The following is a 20577-nucleotide window of genomic DNA, read 5'->3' on the forward strand; positions in this document are numbered from 1 at the left end:
GGGGAGAGAAAAAAACCCGGCGTTGGACTTTAACCAGCGCAAGACGCTTGCTTTTACTGAGTGGAATAGTTCGGCGGTTCGAATCCCTAGTACAGATCTTCTGCGAGAACGGGGTTAACTAGATGACCTCAAATGTTCCTTCCAACTCTTTTACTGTTACTTCACACACACACACACACACACACACACACACACACACACACACACACACACACACACATGTTGGTTCTTGCCAGAATTTTCCCCAGAAGGTCTTTGCAAACAGGTGTTTGCATATTTGGAAGTGGTTCCTGGGATTTGCTTCTCAGAGAGGCTTTAATGCAGGGTTAATTGTGAGGCAACCCCATGTTGAAATTTAGAAGCATCTATTCAAAGTAAATATGAGGAAATTGAGGAGAGACAGAAAAAAAAATCCTCCTTATGTACAAGGGGGGTCAGTTCCCATAACATCAAGCAAATGTAGGAAGTTAAAACCCACCCCTCTCCTAGAAAATGAAATATTTTAGGAAATATTAAATATTAACTTCCTGTGCAAATACTATTTATAATATTTATTTATAACTATTATAAATAATATTTATAATAGTTCAAATATTTTCCCTAAAAGGGAGGCAGAAACTCAGCCCCTTCTCCCCACCTTTGTTAATGGGCCATTAAGGCCTGGACCAATCTATTCTACATAACAAAGATCTACCTCCTTTTGACAGAGCCATTTAATTGCCCTTCATTGCATCACCCAACAAAATTCAACCAAACTTAACACACAGACAACCTAAAAAGCAACCAATCAGGATAGGCTTCATATCCCCCAGGAAGTTCAAAGCCAGAGAGGATATAAAACCCAGGGACTTTCAGCATCTCTTCCCTGTTTTCGCCCAAAATCTCCAAGGCATGTGATCTTGTTCTTCAATAAACCTTCTTTCCAAGCAACTACCATGAATCAAGTGTCTTTTTCCCCACTTGGAACTGAACCCAGAAGGATATTTCTTCCAACACAAGCAAGCCCCATCTTGTTTTGTTTCAGTCTTTAACCTTCTCAATAGTAATCTAATAAAATGAACATTGCATCAGAATCCCAGTAGGCGGCTCAAAACATTGGAGAAATTTCACAGATTATAGGTTGGCCAGTAAAGTTGGCAGGTCTTGCTAATGATGTACCAAACTCAACATATTGTATAACCATTGGTACAAACAACACACTCACTTCATCTGTGGAGAACTCAACACACATTTTAAGGAGCCACAGTACCAAAAAAATTTGAACAATCCCACAATAGGTTAAAGCAGGGATCCCCGAACTCTTCTGGTCATCATTCCCATCATGAAGTTTGAGATCTTCATTGATCACCAAACATTGATTATATTGTGTCTCAACCTTGGCAACTTTAAGATGTGTGGACTAACTCCCACAATTTTTCAGCCTGCAGACCGTCTGGAGAATTCTGAATATTGAAGTCCACACATCTTAAACTGGCTAAGGTTGAGAAACACTTATATAAAAATGACCTAAGTACATTAACTAATAGTATTACAAATAATAATTATTTTTGAAAAAATATTCTATCAGTCAATTGCAAAAAGCCACGCTGATTGGTTCTACGGATATACTATACCAATATATTAATGACACCCTAGGTTCTTGGGAATAAGTCAATGAATATGAAGGCCAACACCAGTTAAAAAACTTGGCTGCTGGGATTTCACATTGTTGTGTATACACCAAGGGTCGGCAACCTTAAACACTCAAAGAGCCACAAACGTCCTGACCAGAAGGCCTCCATTCAATTCTGGAGCCGACCAGAAGTCCGACCGGGAGTCCTAACCCTAACCAAAAAGTCTCCTCCTAGCGTGGCATCCTTTTTCCTGTACCTGTCTTAACTGAAAGCCCTATCAATTGTGGACCTGACCGGTGACAGGGAGCTGCAGCAGAGGGATGAAAGAGCTACATGTGGCTCCAGAGCCGCGGGTTGCTGACCCCTGATATACACCAATAATAGAGACAACTCAAGGCCACTAATGCTGGGAGGTGACCATCCAATACTGGGTAAAACTTCACTTTCAGGATTAGGGACTGGCATGGAGCTCTACAGGGGTGGTGCCAGCTACCCCAAAAATGTAATTAACTCCAATCATTTATCAGCCACTCATTGACTGGTCCCCTTTTCACCTCCAATCATTTATTGATCCCTTGGGCAGTCCCATCAACTCTTGGGGCCAATATAGATTACATTTGGGACCCCTGAGTCCTTGAATATTCTTAACTTGAATTTTGCAACTGAAAGTAAAGGAATCAGACACAGCAATGATCTCTGAACGGCATTGATGATTATGACTGCGTAGCAGTGGTGGGTTGCCCTCGGTTCACACCGGTTCTATAGAACCGGTAGTAAAACCGGCCAGAAGCTCCGCCCACTGACCCTGACATCATCAAAACGCTTCTGTGCATGCGCAGAAGAGCACACAAGCGAGCAAAGTGAGCGCGTGTGCACGGCCCCGCTGCGAACCGGTAATAAAGGTAAGTAGAACCCACCCCTGCTGCGTAATTCTTACATCCCGAATTTTATTCCTCACTGCCTGTTATCCTGGATTCATCTTGGGCTACGCTCCATTACTAATCATTCACACAGCAGGGATCTTATTTGTTCCCCTTCGCCATTGTATTTCCTATGTATTTCAAAACGCTTCATTCATTGCCATTTACCAACTTTGTATACTTAAGAAGTTGATCTGACTGTTTTTGCCACCAAAAGTTTTCCACAGGCTTTAATTTCAGGAAGGTAAGGTAACACAAATCAGTATCACACAGCTTCTGCCTTGATATTCATTCTGATTTCCTGTTATAAACATAGGAATTTCCTTTTAATTCTACAGCTGTTTATTTATCGCATTTATATCCCGCCCATGTCTTGTTATAGATAGGATCACACAAGGAAGGGGTAAGCCCTGTTTCTTCTCATAACACTCCTGCCCAGTGGTGAAATCCAATTTTTTTTTTACTACCGGTTCTGTGGGCGTGGTGTGGCTTGGTGGGTGTGGCAGGGAAAGGATACTGCAAAATCTCCATTCCCTCCCCACTCCTGGGGAAGGATATTGCAAAATCTCCATTCTCACCCCACTCTGGGGCCAGCCCAGAGGTGGTATTTGCCGGTTCTCCGAACTGTAGGAAGAAATATCCTTCTGGGTTTAGCTTCAAGTGGGGAAAAAGACACTAGAAACATGGAGACTGCTTGGAAAGATGGTTTAATGGTGGACAGGATCACATGGTTTGAGTTCCTGAACAGAAAGAGCCGAGATGCAGAGAGTCCCTGGGTTTTATGCCCTCTCTGGCTTTGAACTTCCTGGGGCCCCGAAAGAGTATCCTGACTGGTTGTCAGACTCCTGGGGGTGGGGGTCTTAGCCAGCCTTGCTGGCTGATGTAATCTTCCCAGGTGCCATGTGGTGAGTTTCTGTTGCTAGATGGGTCCTATTGTGTTAGTTTCTGTTGCTTGATGGGTCCTATTGTGTTGCAGATGATGGTCCATTGACAAAGATTGAGTTGCTGCCTCCAGCCCATTGACAAAGGGTGGGGGCTGGAAGATGGGAGCTGCTTTGTCTTTAAAATATGCTTCTCTATTTCTCATCCAGGAAAACATAATATTCTGCCTTTTTAATATTTCCCAAAATATTTCATTCCTCTAGGAAAGGGGTGGGTGCTACTTCCTACAGAACTATTCAAAATTTCCACTACTGGTTCTCCAGAACCTGTCAGAACCTGCCGGATTTCACCCCTGCTCCTGCCTCTCTCTCCACCGCCACATACCTCCTGCTGCTAAGGGAAGAATGAATCTGCTCCTTTAGAGAACTTTCCACTTTTCTTCCGGCTTGAAAACTGTGCATTTCCTTTAAGAAAACTGCAAGAGGAGATAGTTCTGTCATCCTCTTCTTTGGTGAGATTCTGTTCAAGATTGTGGATTCCCTGCCAATATCGCCGTGAGAAAAACCATGTGTTTGTGCCCTTCCAGCCTCTGAACTGGAGGGAATGCTTTGGGGGTTCACACAGTTCAATTTCACTTGTTCAAGGGCATGCTTGCATATACAGCTGTTGGACGAAATTTCCTTCTGGGTTCAGTTCCAAGTGGGAAGAATGACACCGGAAACATGGTGGCTGTTTGGAAAGATGGTTTTAATGGTAGACAGGGTCACATTCCTTGATGATGTTGGGTGAAGAAGTGGGGCAGAGAGTGCTCTGGTTTTATGCCCTCTGTTGGGCCCCACCTTAGAGTTTCCTGTTCCTGTACAAGAAATATATCTCATTGGCTGTCAGACTCCCAGGAAGCGGAGGTGGGGGTGGGTCTTAGCTAACTTTGTAGGTTTGCTGGGTGATGTAATCTTCCCAGGTGCCATGTGGTGAGTTTCTGTTGCTAGATGGGTCCTATTATGTCCTGGCCTTTTGTGTTGCAGATGAGCTGGCTCAGATCTTAATGGCCCATTGACAAAGCGGGGGAGGGCTGAGTTTCTGCCTCACTTTTAGGGGAAACATTCTGCCCTTTTAATATTTCCTAAAATATTTCATTTTTCTAGGAGAAGGGTGGGTGCTAACTTCCTACACAGCCATAGTTTCTCCTCCCTTCCAATGCCTGATGGAGTACAGCAAGGTTCCCCAACCCCAGGGCCCTGGCCCCTTCAGAATTGGGATGCACAAGTGGCAGGCGAGGGTGTGAGCAGGCAGCTCCATTTGCATGAACGGCAGGGGCTCTCACTTGCATGTGGAGCTCCATTTGTGCAAGTGGAGGTTGCACACTCCTGCCACTTACACAGAACCATTCTCTCTCTCTCTCTCTCTCTCTCTCTCTCTCTCTCTCTCTCTCTCTCTCTCTCTCTCTCTCTCTCCCTCTCCCTCTCTCCCTCTCTCCCTCTCTCCCTCTCTCCCACCCCACCAAGCTGGAAAGATTGGGGACCGCTGGATTATAGATTCTGAACGAACTGCAATTGGTCTCAGACATCAGAAAGATCCAGTTTGCAATTCATTTTTCCATTCAGGAACTACCATGAGGGTTTTGGTTTCACCAAAATTTCATTTGCACAGAGAACTAGTCAAACAGTGGATCAAAGAATGCCCAAGGGTTTGGGGAAGCTTATCCCTTAGAACTGGCATCCTAAGGGCTTTCCCCTTGGAGTTGGCATCCTAAGGATGCTGATGAAGGCTAAGAAGTAGCAGCTGTCTTTCTTGAAGGGATTGTCAGCCTTGGAAGCCATATTAGGCTGAAAGCTTCAATGCTGCCACCTCTTCATGTGTGGGAAAGTAGGAGGGGGGATTTAGGAGAGGGCAGTAGGTGTGGCGGTTCCCTTGCTGCAGACGAGACACCTGCTCAGCTCGCCTTCCTGCAAGAAAGCAAGCAGTTGATAGGAAAATTCTCCACCAACAGAATTTGGTGGAGAATTTGAATGATTTCAATTTCTCCAGGGCCTTGGTGGCGCAGCAGACTAAAGTACTGTTAAGTAACACCAGCTGCCTGCAATTACTGCAAGTTCGAATCTCACCAAGCTCAAGGTTGACTCAGCCTTCCATCCTTTCGAGGTAGGTAAAATGAGGACCCGGATTGTGGGGGCAATAAGCTGACTTTGCCCCGAAAGCCCTACTAAGCAGGTATATACAAAAGTATGAAGGCTATTGCTTAACGCATTGTAAGCCGCCCTGAGTCTCCGGAGAAGGGCGGCATATAAATCGAACCAATAAATAAATACAATAAATTTACTAGCAGAGCTCTCAGAGGCTGTCAGATCCTGCAAATATCAGATATGGTGCCTGAAGAAAGAATTTGGCTAATGGGAGCCATCTATCCAGCAGGGCCATGCCACATCACAGTGACACAGACAAGTGTTGGCACCAGGGAAAAACACGCTTGGAAGATGCAGGGTCAAATTCAGACCCCGATTTCTGCAAAAACTAATTTCACATGCTTGCATGCTTTTCATGACATCCTTGTTAAAAATTTTAAGAAGATATAAACTAATAGAAACTAATACAAAGTGAGAGGAATAAATGAAGAACTAAAAGTGTTAAAAAAAAATTTTTTTGTTATGCTTTTTGTGATGTCTAACTTTGTGAGGTTTAGGTCTCTGCAAAACAAGGGCAGTAGGCCTAATTGTTGCTGCTAAATTTTAGCAAGGAGCTGTCAGATAAAGACAGGATGCACCCAGCCTAATTTGAAATACAGGGAGTCCTTGATTTATGACCACAACTGACCCCAAAATTTACATTGCTAAGTGAGAAATTTGTTAAGCGAGTTTTGTCCCATTTTACAACCTTTCTTGCCACATTTGTTAAGCGAATCACTGCAGTTTGTTAAATTTGTCACACGGTTGTTAAGTGAATCTGGCTTCCCATTGACTTTGCTTGACAGAAGGTCACAAAAGGGGGTCACATGACCCCAGGATACTGCAACCGTCATAACTATGAGTCAGTTGTCTAGCGTTTGAATTTTGATCATGTGACCATGGGGATACCGCAACGGTCATAAGTCACTTTTTTCAGTTAACGGTCACTAAACGAACTGTTGTAAGTGCAGGACTACCTGTACTGCATTTCCTCCCTCCTAATTGTGAAATATAGCCAATACTTTGGTTTGCGTAGGGCTAACATATGTGGTTGGCTGATTTATGTTGGTTAACAGTAACAGAGTTGGAAGGGACTTTGGAGGTCATCTAATCCAACCCCCTGCTCACCCAGGAGACCTATACGAGGGATTCGAACCGCTGAACTGCCGACCTTTCTAATTGATAAGCTCAACATCTTAGCCACTGAGCCACCTAACTAGGTTTGTTGGGCAAATCCAACCAGACACAGCTTAATATGTTGAGCAAATCCTAGCAAGGCTTAGAAGACATTTGATGGGTTCATTGGGAGCATCACCTCTAAAACCGAACAAAATACTTTTTCTAACTACCCATTAAAAGGCTGCAAATGTTATTCTATGCTTTGGTTTACTTATTTATTGAACAAATTACATATGGCTGGACTCCCACAACATGGTGAGCTCTAAATTAGATCAATGAAACATTTTGAGAAGAATTACATTGTGGTTTGGTGTAAACACAGCCACTAAAGACTTGAGGAAATTCTAACTTACCTTATCTTTTCACAGAGATCTGGCAGTAGGATTCAATACAAAATTACAGTGTTTACCGAAGCAAAGTGGTGATGAGTAAATAATTAAAAAAGGATTCCCATTTAATTGAACTTTTGCTTTAGGCAAGCTGCATTAATTCAGCCTCTTCACCCATATTATCGGAATATAAATATGGACTTGTTACACAGGATTGTTTTAAGGTAATTGCAATGTAAATGCATGTGAAACACTTAGGGCTCCACCCTCTCTCACAGTGCTACAAGAATATTAATATATATTTAGGCTGCACCTACTTCCATGCTGAAATGACAATATGGGAAATATGGGAAAATAAAGTGAGCCTTCTCTCAACATTCTTTGGTAGGGGAGCATCTAATTATACCACTCTCCTGTCTGCCAATGCTGTTCTTGATGTGCTATATTTCACACATAGCCCAACAGTAAATTTTCTCATTAAAATTCTCCCTCTTGACTTGAGCCAATGAAATTCCCATTACAATATTTGTCCATTAAAGTGGAGCCTTGTAGATTAATTTTGTCGGGTAAAGGTAATGCTTGAATCGAGACTGATTGTTAGTGAGTAATATTGTGAAACATTCTTGCCAGAAACCACATTGTTGCTACAAGAGACTCTGAATGAGCCAATTGATTGGACTAAGTCGTATTCAGTGGTGCGTTGCTACCGGTTCTCCCCGGTTCTTGCGAACCGGTAGTGGAAATTTTGAGTAGTTCGGAGAACCAGTAAATACCATCTCTGTCTGGCCCCGCCCCCAATCTATTCACTGCCTCCCGAGTCCCAGCTGATCGGCTAGAAGGAAAAAATCAGGGCTCACTTGACAAAGAAGAGAGAGAGAAAAAAAATAAGACACCTTAGCTTTAAATTGAAAAGCCAAGAAGCCTCCCAACTGATCAGCTAGAACCGATCCGCTCCTTGTAAACCACTCAGTGATGGTAGATTGGCAATTGAGGCCAAGCTGCCTGAAAGTGGTTTCCGATGCTCTCAGTGGTGGCAGAGAGGCAAAAAAATGTTTAAACTCTTGCCGTGGTGCTTCAATGGACTACTCTACAGCTGATCAGCAGTAAAAGGCAGTGTAGTGGTAGACCAGTGCGCTCCAAAAACAAATGAGTAGACCGGAATGCTCCAAGAACAAATGGGTAGACCAGTACGGCTCTGCAAGCAGTTAAAAGCCTGGTAGACCAGTACCTCTGCTAAATCCTAAAGAATTGTTTGTCACATGACCATCAAACTACACCCACAAAATAAGCCACGCCCACAGAACCGGTAGTAGAAAATTTTAGAACCCATCCCTGGTCGTAATGTAGGTTTGGCTTGGCCTCAGCCCTTGTGCTGTATTATGCAAACCCACCTACTGGTAGTTTGTTGAACAAAAATAAAACATGACTTAGTAGTGCATGGCGAACCAGGCTTCCTTGCAGTCATTCTATTTTTCTTGGTAGCCTTTTGATAATTTATCTTCAACTCCTGTAAACTTCAACCAAGCAAGTGAAGGTCTTGATCTCACTGTGTCCATGTCCTTTCCCCATCGTTGTGGCAAGCTGTGGAAACCTATATGGTACACCTATATATATAACCTCACAAGGAAGGCAAAGGCTCAACTAAATATATCTGTTGGAAGAAACAATCCATCTAGTCCAGTTCCAAGCTGGGAATAAAATGGAGACTGCTTAAGAAAGAAAGTTAATTGATGAACAGAAGCACCACACACACAGCATGTGGTTCTGGGACAGCTGATAAAATGGAGTTGAGAGTGGGCGGGCTTTTATACCTTCTTTGGGCTTTGTATTTGAGATTCCTGTTCCTGTGCAAGAACATGTCCTTTAATATTCTAATGGCTGTTGTCAAATTCCTATGGGGTCATGGCTGGCTCTATAGGCAAAAGGGGAAATGCAAATCCTAGTTGTCCCTCTGAGCTAATCTTTGGTTTGCCTAATCATGTTGCTTATCTGAAGTCTCTGTCTGACCCAGTCTTTCTGAATGGATCACCAAATCTGCATTTCTAAAAGCTGGCCTCCTCAGTTTCTGCTAGAGGCAGGGAGACTGGGGCTGGTTTCTGCCTTCCTTAAGATTTTCCCCCATTTTTCCTTTAGGGCAAATATTCTATCCTGCCTTGTTAATATTCGCCAAAATATTTTATTCTCTAGGAGGGTGGGTGGGTGGGTACTGACTTTCTACATATCAATAAACAGAGAGCAAATAGACATAAAAATCAGAAGTAGATGCTTTGCTGACTTTAGTTTTATATTGAATCCTATTGCCAGATCTCTATTAAAATGTGGGCCAGCATCAGTAAGCAGCTGGGCCTTAAAAGTCATGAGGAATATAGGCCATCTCCATCACAGTTAGTACAAAAATAGAAGTGGTGACTAGCTTCTGCCTGGCTGACTCATTCTCTCAGGGAATTAATTAACAAAACTAAGCAACTCTAAAGCTGACAGGTGTTGGTGATTTTTTTCCCTGCATTTTACTAAGACAGCTGTTGCAAGTTGGCATCCTTGGGGCTCACAAATTAGGGCCTAGACTGCTGAGATATGCAAAAATCTTCCTTGTTGATTTGATGGGGGGGGGGAAGGTTCGCTAGACAATTTCTGCCAGTTCTCTCATTCTTTTGTACTCCCCCCCCTCCCCCCGTTGTTCTTAGTGCATTATTTATAAAAAGTCATGTTTTCTGAAGATGTGCTTTTTGCGTTTCTCTTTCTCCAGGCCAGATATCCATTTTTTGACAAGGATTATGGGAGATACATTCACAACTCCTCCTGAAATATTCATTGCTGGTGGTTCTACTCATTTTGTTAGTAGAAGTTAAAAAGGAGCCGATTCTCATTGGCTTCCTTGCCTTTGCTGTCAAAACTGTTCCCATTTCTTTCCTTACTTTTGTTCGCCACAGTCCAATTGTAGCCAGTTTCTCTTTGGGGAAACTATGGTTCCCTTAACTGCCCATCTCCCTCATTACAAGTAGTCCTCGATTTACGACTTGCAATGGAGCCCAATATTTCTGATGCTAATTGAACATTTGGTAAATGATTTTTGTCAAACGTAAGTGAAACTCACACCTGCCCTATACAATTGCAGCTATATGGCTGTCCAGTCTTTTCTTTAAAACCTCCAGTGTTGAAGCACCCACGGCTTCTGAAGGCAAGCTGTTCCACCGGTTAATTGTCCTCATTGTCAGGAAGTTTCTCCTTAATTCCTGGGTGCTTCTCTCCTTGACTAGTTTCCATCCATTGTTTCTTGTCCTGCCCTCTGGTGCTTTGGAAAATAAGTTGTCCCCCTCTTCTTTGTAGCAACCCCTCAAATACTGGAATATTGTTATCATGTCACCCCTAGCCCTTCCTTCTTAGACTGATCTTACCCAATTCCTGCAGCCGTTCTTCGTATGTTTCACAGAGCGACTTTGGGTGGTGTACAAATAAATCATTAAAAACATAAAAACTGAACATAAAAATTGAAAAAAGAAGTAAGAATAGTTAAAAGTTGAAATTAAAAGTTAATTAAAAAGTAGGGGAAGGACCTTCAGGGCACTCTATAGCCCCAGCAGGGGTGCGTTCTACTTAACTTTACTACCGGTTCAAACGAGAAGCTTTTGCGCATGCGCAGATCGCCGATGATGACATCCGGGGCAGGGGGCGGAGCCTCCCTCTGGTTTTACTACCGGTTCTTGCGAACCGGGGGCAACCCACCACTGAGCCCCAGGCTGTGTGCTCTTCAATAAGTCCCAAGTGAGTTGGCAGAGATGCACTGAATACTGTATATACACCCTTCTGCTTGTACAATCTCAGTGGCTTCCAACAATTAAAAGTACAGAATGTGCCATATAACAGTTATGTAAACAAAACTTGAAAGCCAAAATTTAAAATTTATATTATAATAACTAATAAAGCCTTGGTGAAAGCAATGGATATTTATAATTTTCCTAAATACTGAAAGAGTGGAGATGTATTTCACAGTGTGGCAGCCACAATGGAGAAACCCAGTAGCCAAATATTTGACCTGGGCTATCTCAAGGCTGACCTCACTGGAAAATTACATGACCTTTGGCAACTATATGGATCAAACACAGAAATCTTTAAGTGGCCTGCAGGTTTGGAAAAGGATGAGGTACTTCCATGGATCATTATTATTATTAATATTATCAAAAGACTTATCGGCATAGTAGATTACTTTGATAACAACCATAGTAGCAGCTAGAAATAATATCAGTAATTGTTATGTTGCTGCAAAGTTTATAGGCATGGCCAAATTTTATTAATGGCATTAACAGTTTTAGTGAATTTAATTAACAGCTAAACATCAAAACAAAGGATTGCCTCAGCTATTACTTAATTATTGTGTTGGAATAAATGCAGATATTGCAAGCAGCTGGAGCTAACAGCAAAGCTCTACCAGTTGAACTTGTTTACAATTTTTGTTTTACCTTGTCAAGGAATGGCTGCAAGGCATCCAAAACAACTTTGAACATAGCCAGCAAAAATCTCAGCATTGAACTGAGAAGAGGAAAATATTGCCTTGCACTCAGGGATTGTACAGTATATTTGCCTATCTGAATCTTACTGGAAGAACATGCATAAGGACAAACATGGAACATTCCATTAATTGCCTGATGCATGTTGCAGACTTTCTCAATAGGGTTTGGTTAAAACTACTGTGGCAATTAAGTTTGTTAATCTCTTCTCAGATGTCAGTGCCATGAAATTAGGAAAGTTTGCTTGTAGATAAATGTGTATGAACTTGCAAGCTTTTGTGGAATGTTGCACAGCTACTAGAATGATAAATCAACCGATGCAATTGGCAGGGATAATGCTTTTAAATGATTAAAGCTACCTCCTGCAGATTGATTTTTTTTTCTTTTTTAGTAAAATAATACAGAAATCCTATACTGGATTCTTTTTCTGGGCTTGTCCTCGAAACCTTCCTGTTCTTGGATTAAAGTTTCCATTGTCTCCCTGATTTTGTTCAACCTGGTGTGAGGTGGTGATCATTCAGAATATCTGGAGAATAACAGATTAAGATCAACATGAAACATGAGCTGGGTTCACACATTAGGCTAAGCCATAAAATGTTTTTTTGAGATTTTGCTCAATGCTTTATATAGCTTAGCACGCTATGTGAACCTAGACAGTTTATTTAAACTTATTTAAACAATGGTTATGCAAACTATGTTTTTGAACAATATAGAAACTTGGCCATAAAGTTTGCTGTTTAATTCTAAGAATAATTCACCAAAGTATTGGAGTTATGGTAAGGATTCATGGCAAAAATCCCCGAAAAACTGCTTTATAGCTATTAGGAACTTTTTCAAGATTTTGAAATTAATTATAAGAATCCTCCCAATAGGAAAATGCTGTAGTTTTGAAAACTTAAAAAAAAAAAAGGACAAGACTTTGAAAATTGGACACTAGAGGAAACCTGAAGGAACTAAAGATGACAATTAAAGGAGAATTTGACTTATCAATATAGAATGGAGCAAAATCAGTGGTGAAATTCAAATTTTTTTACTACCAGTTCTGTGGGCATGGTTTGGTGGGCGTGGTGTGGCTTGGTGGGCGTGGCTGGGGAAGGATACTGCAAAATCTCCATTCCCATCCCACTCCTGGGGGAAGGATATTGCAAAATCTCCATTCCCTCCCCACTCCTGGGGGAAAGATATTGCAAAATCTCCATTCCCACCCCACTCTGGGGCCAGCCAGAGGTGGTATTTGCCAGTTCTCCGAACTACTCAAAATTTCCGCTACCGGTTCTGCAGAACCTGTCAGAACCTGCTGGATTTCACCCCTGAGCAAAATACTTTAACATCCAATGTAAGGGTATTTATGAATAGTGGACCCAGAAGTTAATTTTAAAAGAGTCTGCCATTACAGATGTTTAAAAGATGTTATGGAACAGGAACAAGTTTTATCCAGTAAGACTGATTGGGAAGTGAGTTTAAAAGTAACAGACCAGAAGAATGATATGGAAACAGATGCTAATTTTGGAGCGACACTGCCCTAGCCAGGAGGAGAAATGAAGTGGGGAATTAATCTGGAATCTCTACGTAGGCACAAGCAGGCAAGGTCCACCAAACCCCATCCATTGAATGCCGTGGAACCTTATTTAGTCTGGCCCACATGCAGACCACCAGTCTGAGAAGATTCCTGTGGAATTATAGAGGGATGGGTGGATGTGGTTAACTCCTTGGGATTGAAATTCCAACTCGTTAATTAAAAGTATGAGGTGATCTATGTATTTAATTGCATTTTATAAGAAATTTTAGGAAATAATAGTGACAAATGAGTAAAGAGTAATTTACAGCAGGTCTGTCAGACTGGCGGCTGTGGGCTGGATGTGTCACACGGCTACGCCCACCCCAGCTCCACAAAGGCAAAAAATGTCACAATACATCACAATACGTCACATGACGTGATCGAGTTTGACACCCGTGATTTATAGTGATGTATTAGAAATATCTCACTAAGAATCTGAAGGGATGGCCAGGGTTCTTGAAGGGACAGCAAATGCTGCTTCCATGTGTCTTCCTAGCCGGTGATTCAGGGGTGAAATCCAGCAGGTTCTAACAGGTTCTGGAGAACCGGTAGCAGAAATTTAGAGTAGTTCGGAGAACTGGCAAATACCACCTCTGGCTGGCCCCAGAGTGGGGTGGGAATGTAGATTTTGCAATATCCTTCCCCCAGGATGGGAGGGAATGGAGATTTGGCAGCAGCCTTCCCCTGCCACGCCCACCAAGCCACGTCCATAGAACCAGTAGGGGAAAATTTTGGATTTCACCCAAATATACTGTATGATATCATTGGATATCATACAGTATATCATATCAAGGCCTGGTTTGCATAACAAATTAATTTAGTAAGTTAAAATTCATCAAATTCACCCAACATTCTGAATAATGCCTGTCACTTAGCGTCCTCAACACACTAAGCAAATCTTGCTGGAAAATCTTAGAGAAAATATGATAGGGTTGCTTTGCTGTAGTTTATTGTTAGTAAAACCGCAGGAGACATATGGTAACACACACAACCTCACACAAACACACCACCTTTTGACTAAGTTTCCAATGTAAACCTAACCCTACAATAATTTTGACTTCCACTGATTAGTACATAATTCATTAACCACTGGGGCTTTTTTATATTCACTTAAGCTTTCGACTGATCAGCTTTATCATAATAATAAGATACAACTTTTTATTTCTTTTCGAACATTTTTAAAAAATTTTATCAAGTGTAGATTTATCTCGTACGTTGCAATAAATCATGTTTCTTTCTTTTTTTTTTTTAATTTGATTTATATGCCGCCCTTCTCCGGAGACTCAGGGCGGCTTACAATGCGTTAAGCAATAGCCTTCATTCTTTTGTATATTTTATACAAAGTCAGCTTATTGCCCCCACAAACTGGGTCCTCATTTCACTCACCTTAGAAAGGATGGAAGGCTGAGTCAACCTTGAGCCTTGGAGAGATTCGAACCAGCAGAAATTGCAGGCAGCTGTGTTAATAACAGGGTGCACTAAACCACTGTACTATCAAGGCTCTCTTTAGGGCTTCCGGTTTGCTGTTCGTCGCTGCCAGACGTTCCTTTGGGATCGTCAGCTTCCACTGCCTGTCAGAGCCGCCTTCACAACGGAATGGCGGCTCGAAAAAACTCTGTTTCCATGAGGATACAGAGATAGAGCCGGCAGGGGTGGGTAGAACTCTCTGCGGAGTCCCAAAAGTTTTTCCTTTACTTTTGGGACGGAGCGGATGAGATGCCCCGCATCTCCAGCCACTGCTCCGGGCTTTGGGAGATCTCTGCTAATGCAGAGCTAGGCGTCAAAAGCAAGCCTGCAAATTTAACAGACTACTCAAAGAAAATGTGAGCTGACCTGTAATACTGAACCACAAGTATTTTACTGATTTTTTAAAAATTACTTAAGAGAGAGGAGGAAAAGAAAGAGGAAAAAAAAGCCTTTTAAAATGGCGTCGGCTGGAGGAGAGGCTGAAAGGGAAAGTCCTTCCGTTTTCTATTACTACAATGTAGCGGAATAAATACCACTGGCTACATTTGTAGACAAAACTTCGCTCCTGTGTCTTTTTCTCTTTTTTTCCCTTGGAGACTTGATATTGTTGTTGATTGGAAAGAAGTCTTTTTTTTTTCTTGCTTTTTTTTTAACAAAGCCTGCCTGGGCGGAAACATGGCACTGAGACTCACAAAGTCATAAACAAGAATGGGGGGGATTCCCCCACCAACAATTTAAAGGAACAAGGTTTAACTCTTCAGTCTCAGAAACCTGATTTTAATATAATAGAATTTTTTTTAGAGGAGATTGAAAGAAGGGAGGAGATTGTGAATCAGCAATTTGAAAAATTTAAGCAGGAAATTAAAGAATTGGTGAAATCTAAGTTTGATTTTTTGGAGAAAAATTTTTCAAAAGTGGCTAATGGTTTTTCAGAATTTATGATACAGTTGGACACAAATACTAATTTACTAGAGTCTAAAATGGAAGAAATTCAAGATAAATTGGACAATAGAATTCAAAAAATTGAAAATGATTTGACAAACATTCAGGATAATAGCTTAGAAGAAAAACCTAAAATGGATGCTGATCAAAAGTCTGGTAATGCAGAAAATCTGCAACAGAAGATTGAAAAAGAGATTTTAATGGTACAATATAATTTCACAGAATATGCGATAAGATTAAGAGGTTTGCAGGAAAATAATAGAGATGATTTAAGGAAAATATCTTCTGAAATTCTAGCAGGGATTCTAAAGGTTCAACCTGAGGAAGTGTTTTGTAGGATTGACAGAGTTTATCGAATAAACTCCTGGATTGCCAAGCAAAGGCAATTGCCTAGAGATGTGGTGATTTATTTTACAGATAAAGAAATTAGGAATAATATCGTGCAAAATTCCTTCAATTCTAATTTGCAATTGTATGGAAGAAAGATTTGGATTTACAAGGAACTCCCACCTAAGATATTGATGGAAAGGAAGAAATTTGGTTTTCTGGTGAATGAGTTAAAAAAGAGAAATATCCCATTTAGGTGGGACGCCCCAGTTGGTATTATAGTCAGATATCAAGGAGAAAGATATCAGCTAAATACTGTTGAAAGAGCGGAAGAATTTTATCAAAATAGGTTGAAAATGAACTTAACATCTTCAGGTATAATACAGGATAAGCAGAAGGAGCTGGAAATAAAGGTAAAATATCGAATTACAGAGACTGTACCAGATGAATTGCCTTTGGATTTATTGGATACCCCAGCTGGACTATCTACAAATTTGAGAGAAGTGGCATCTAACCTTAATGTGATGACTTATCAAGGCAAGGATAAGCATGGAAACCAATTAGGGGATATACAAGGGATAAAAAAGAAATATGAGATACAAAAACAAAACCAACAAGACCAATCTACAAAGCAGAATAAAAACCGACCAGATGATACACAATTTGTAGAAAGGAAACTAGGATGGAAACCAAACCCACAAAAAGAAAAGAAAAAAAGAAATAGGTGGCATAAAAATAGAAATTTCTAAGTCAAGCAACAGTGAAGCCAGTGACTTTAAAATATGAATGATTATGTGTAAACACAGAAGAGGCGACGTATTGGTTAATATCATCCTGAGGATTGTGGCAGATCTCTGCATGGCCGTAATCTGGGGACGTGAAACGAGCCTTAAACTGATGGATTTGAATTATCCACTTTGGAATTTCTTTTTGTGTTGATAAACATATTATATTTATCTTGAATCACAAGGCAAGAGAATTATGCTGGGGCATGCAGAAGATCGGGTTGTTACCCACTACGATGATGGGAATTAATAATCCTGATGAAACCCACAATTATTACTATATGGAATATAATTATAATGTCACTCGGGTGGTTGTTTTTACCTTTATACATATAAGAAGATATTTACTACTGATGGGGGCAGATATGATTGAAGATCCTGAATAAACTGTTGCACCAGCAAGCTATGTTACCCGATTATGGATGTTGGTTTTACCAATCCAGTGGAAAGACCTCAAAGAAGATATTATATGGATTATAAATTTAAAGTCATTGTCTTTTCTTTTTTTTTATTATTTAGATATAATGGAAAATATAGACATATATTTTTAAGTAGTGTGGGCAGTGAATTAAAGATATTAAGAAATGTTGTGTATGGTAATTTTGCATGATAGTGGGTGAATAAGCTAGTTAGTAGATTGATTAGTCTAAGAAAAGGGATTTTTAAGTGATATATTTAGGGGAGTGGAGGAAATGGATAGAGTGGAATAAATGTTAAACTAGATTTTATGGGGAAGGCCGCTTTGAAATGTTATAGTAATATATATAGAAGATTAAACGTTAAAGTAGGAATTATCGTATAGTTTTAAAGTGGAGAAGTTATTCTATAATGTTATAGTATAATGTCTTTTTTTTTCTTTCTTTTCTCTTTTCTGAAATGGATGGATAAAGGGGGATGTTATAATATTAATAATATTTTTAGTAAGTAAAGGTCAATATTTAGAGGAGGGAGTAAGTAATCTGTTATGAATTAGGTTTTTCTTTTGTTATGAAGAAGTCACAGGGGGGGATGGGTGGGGAGGGGGGGTTAGGGAAGGGGAGGGAGAGGGGAAAATAAAAAAGGGGGAAAAATTTGTATTTGAAAACTTTTTCAATAAAAAAAAAAGGCTCTCTTTAACTGGAATGTTTGAATAAGGGTTGGATTTAATTCATTAAACAAAAAAAAAATCCTTCCAAATGAAAATAAGTCATTACATCTCACAATCCCAAAGGCCGGCCAGCCAGTGGTGAAATCTGAACCGGTTTGCTACTGGTTTGCTGGCCGTGCATGCGTGCTGCGTGCTAAACGCATGGTGCATGCACATGTGCAGTGTACAACATACACACGCTGCACGTGTACCAGTGGTGGGTTGCCCTTGGTTCGCACGCATCAAGTATTGATTGATGTTTTCTTTGTGATAACTTCCAAGGTAATGGTTAATCCTTCTCCTCCACCTGCCTCCTCCTCTGCTTAGCAGTTCTTGCTGGGTAGCTGTGCTTATGTCACAGATTGGCAATGAAAAACTAGCTGGACGTACGTGCCAAACATTTCTTGAGTGTTTACTCACGTCTTGTACTCAGTGCAGGGAGGCAGGTGGTAATGTGGCAATGTGCTACTATAGACCTGAATGGCATTGATGTAAGAAATGGATTGATGCAACATGAAATAATGACTGACAGAGGCGGGAGGTTTTCATTGCTTTTAGGTTTTCCCATAAGCAGTGCCCTGTGAACTCTCAAATAGTTGGCAGGAGAAAAATCAAATAAATTATGACGCAGGACAACAGCCTCCTTCTTGCTGGCCATCAAGGACTGCAAACATGAATGCAGTGTGTTACCTTGCTGGGACTCCCATGGTAGATTGTTTAGTCAATATGTATCATGCTATCTGGGCATGTTCATAAAAAAAAAAAAAAAAGAATGTGGCAAATCATTTCTCAGAACAAAGGGGAGTCACGAAATGCTGGAAATATAACCAGACACCAGACATATATTATCACATGTGGTGGACATGTGTGAAAGCAAAGAAATATTGGACAAAAATACATACATGGTTAGAAAAAATGTTAAAACTGCATATAGCCAGAAATATTTTTGTTAGACATAATACCAGAAAAGTACAAGGGGAATTTGTATTTAATGCTACGTTTTGACAGCAGCAAGGATTGTATTTGCACAGTACTGGAAAAATGAGGAAACGCCGAGAGAAGAAGATGTAATTAAAAAAATATTAGATTGTGCAGAAATGGATAGACTGACATTAAAGATAAAAGAAAAAGAAGATACAGAGTGTTTTCGAACATGGGACTTATTTTATAAATGGTTGGATAATAGATGCAGAAATTACGAGCAGGGAAAGTATTATTATGTAAGCAAATTGACCCAGACAATACACTGTTCACAAAGCACTTATGTATGTTAAATGAAAATGTATAAATAAGCTGTTTAAAAAAAGAACAAAGGGGAGTTTTAAAGAGCTAGAGAAGAGAAATTGAAATGCTAACGCAAGAAACGTTGTTGTGATTACAATATAGTACATGTTCTTTAAATTTTTTTTTTATATGGTATAAAACCCTTCCCAGTGAACATCAAACTAAGACCAAACCACAGGTAGTCCTCGACTTACAAGAGTTCATTTAGCGGCCATTCAAAGTTACAACGCCACTGAAAAAAAGTGATTTATGACCGTTTTTCACACTTACGACCATTGCAGCCTCCCCATGGTCACATGATCAAAATTCAGATGCATGGCAACTGGTTCATATTTATGATGGTTGCAATGTCCTGGGGTCACGTGATCAACTTTTGAGACCTTCTGACAAGCAAAGTCAGTGTGGGATTCACATTCGTTTAACAACCATGTTGCTAACTTAACGAACGCAATGATCCACTTGATGATTTGGCAAGAAAAATCATAAAATGGGGCAAAACTTGCTTAACAAATGTTTCACTTAGCAACATAAATTTTGGACTCAGTTGCGGTTGTAGCTTGAAAATTACCTGTAGTAGGAAATGCATGATTAAGAAGGAAAGGATGAATTAGAAATGAAAGTAGCATGCCTGTTTCCAGTGTAATCGTAATAGCAATAGCCAATACCACTTAGACCGCTTCATAGTACTTTACAGCCCTCTCTAAACCGTTTACAGAATCAGCATAGTACAAGGTAAGCTAGTGAATATTGAATTGCCTGTTGTTTTTAAGAAGTAGGAAATATTAAAGAAGGCACATATTTCCACCAATGGTGGACCTGCCGAGAGGCAATGAAATTTTGAAAGAATATTCTGAAGTGGCTCAATGAAATGTTGGGGCAGCATATACAATTGCATCCTGAGGTATTTTTATTAGGGATAAGACCCGAAAATGTTAATAGAATGACATGGTACCTGCTGCTACATATAACAACAGCTGTAAGATTGGCATGGGCCCAATACTGGAAGATGGATGTTAGCCCACCCAAACAAGTAGCATAAAATAATGAATTGTGCAGAATCAGATCGGCTTACTATGATACTGAAAGGACGAGGGGACACAGATTATTATATATCTTGGAGTCAATGGTATAATTGGATGTCAAATCGAGCTGCAAATAGAGGTATTTGATAAGCATGTCACTTGATATATGTAATAGACTTTTGTTTATTACATATACCCTATATATGTAATGGGACAATTTTATTTCCTTCTCGCTTATGATGTAGACTTTATGATGTAGACCGCTATAGATTTAATGTTTGTTGGATGTATAAGATAAAATGAAATGAAATAAATAAGAAGTCAGAAATATCTAAAAAAGAAAGAGTAAAAAAAGAAATGATATTTAATTTAGTGGACAGTACCAGTAGTGATTGATGTCTTTTTAATGCGTAGCATAATCTAGCCACTATATGTATTGGATAAGGCGTTGGTTTAAAGATATTGGTGAGCTGCAC

The sequence above is a fragment of the Pantherophis guttatus genome, chromosome 6 (assembly GCF_059756535.1).
Source record: "Pantherophis guttatus breed Tessera chromosome 6, ASM5975653v1, whole genome shotgun sequence".
NCBI lineage: Eukaryota > Metazoa > Chordata > Lepidosauria > Squamata > Colubridae > Pantherophis > Pantherophis guttatus.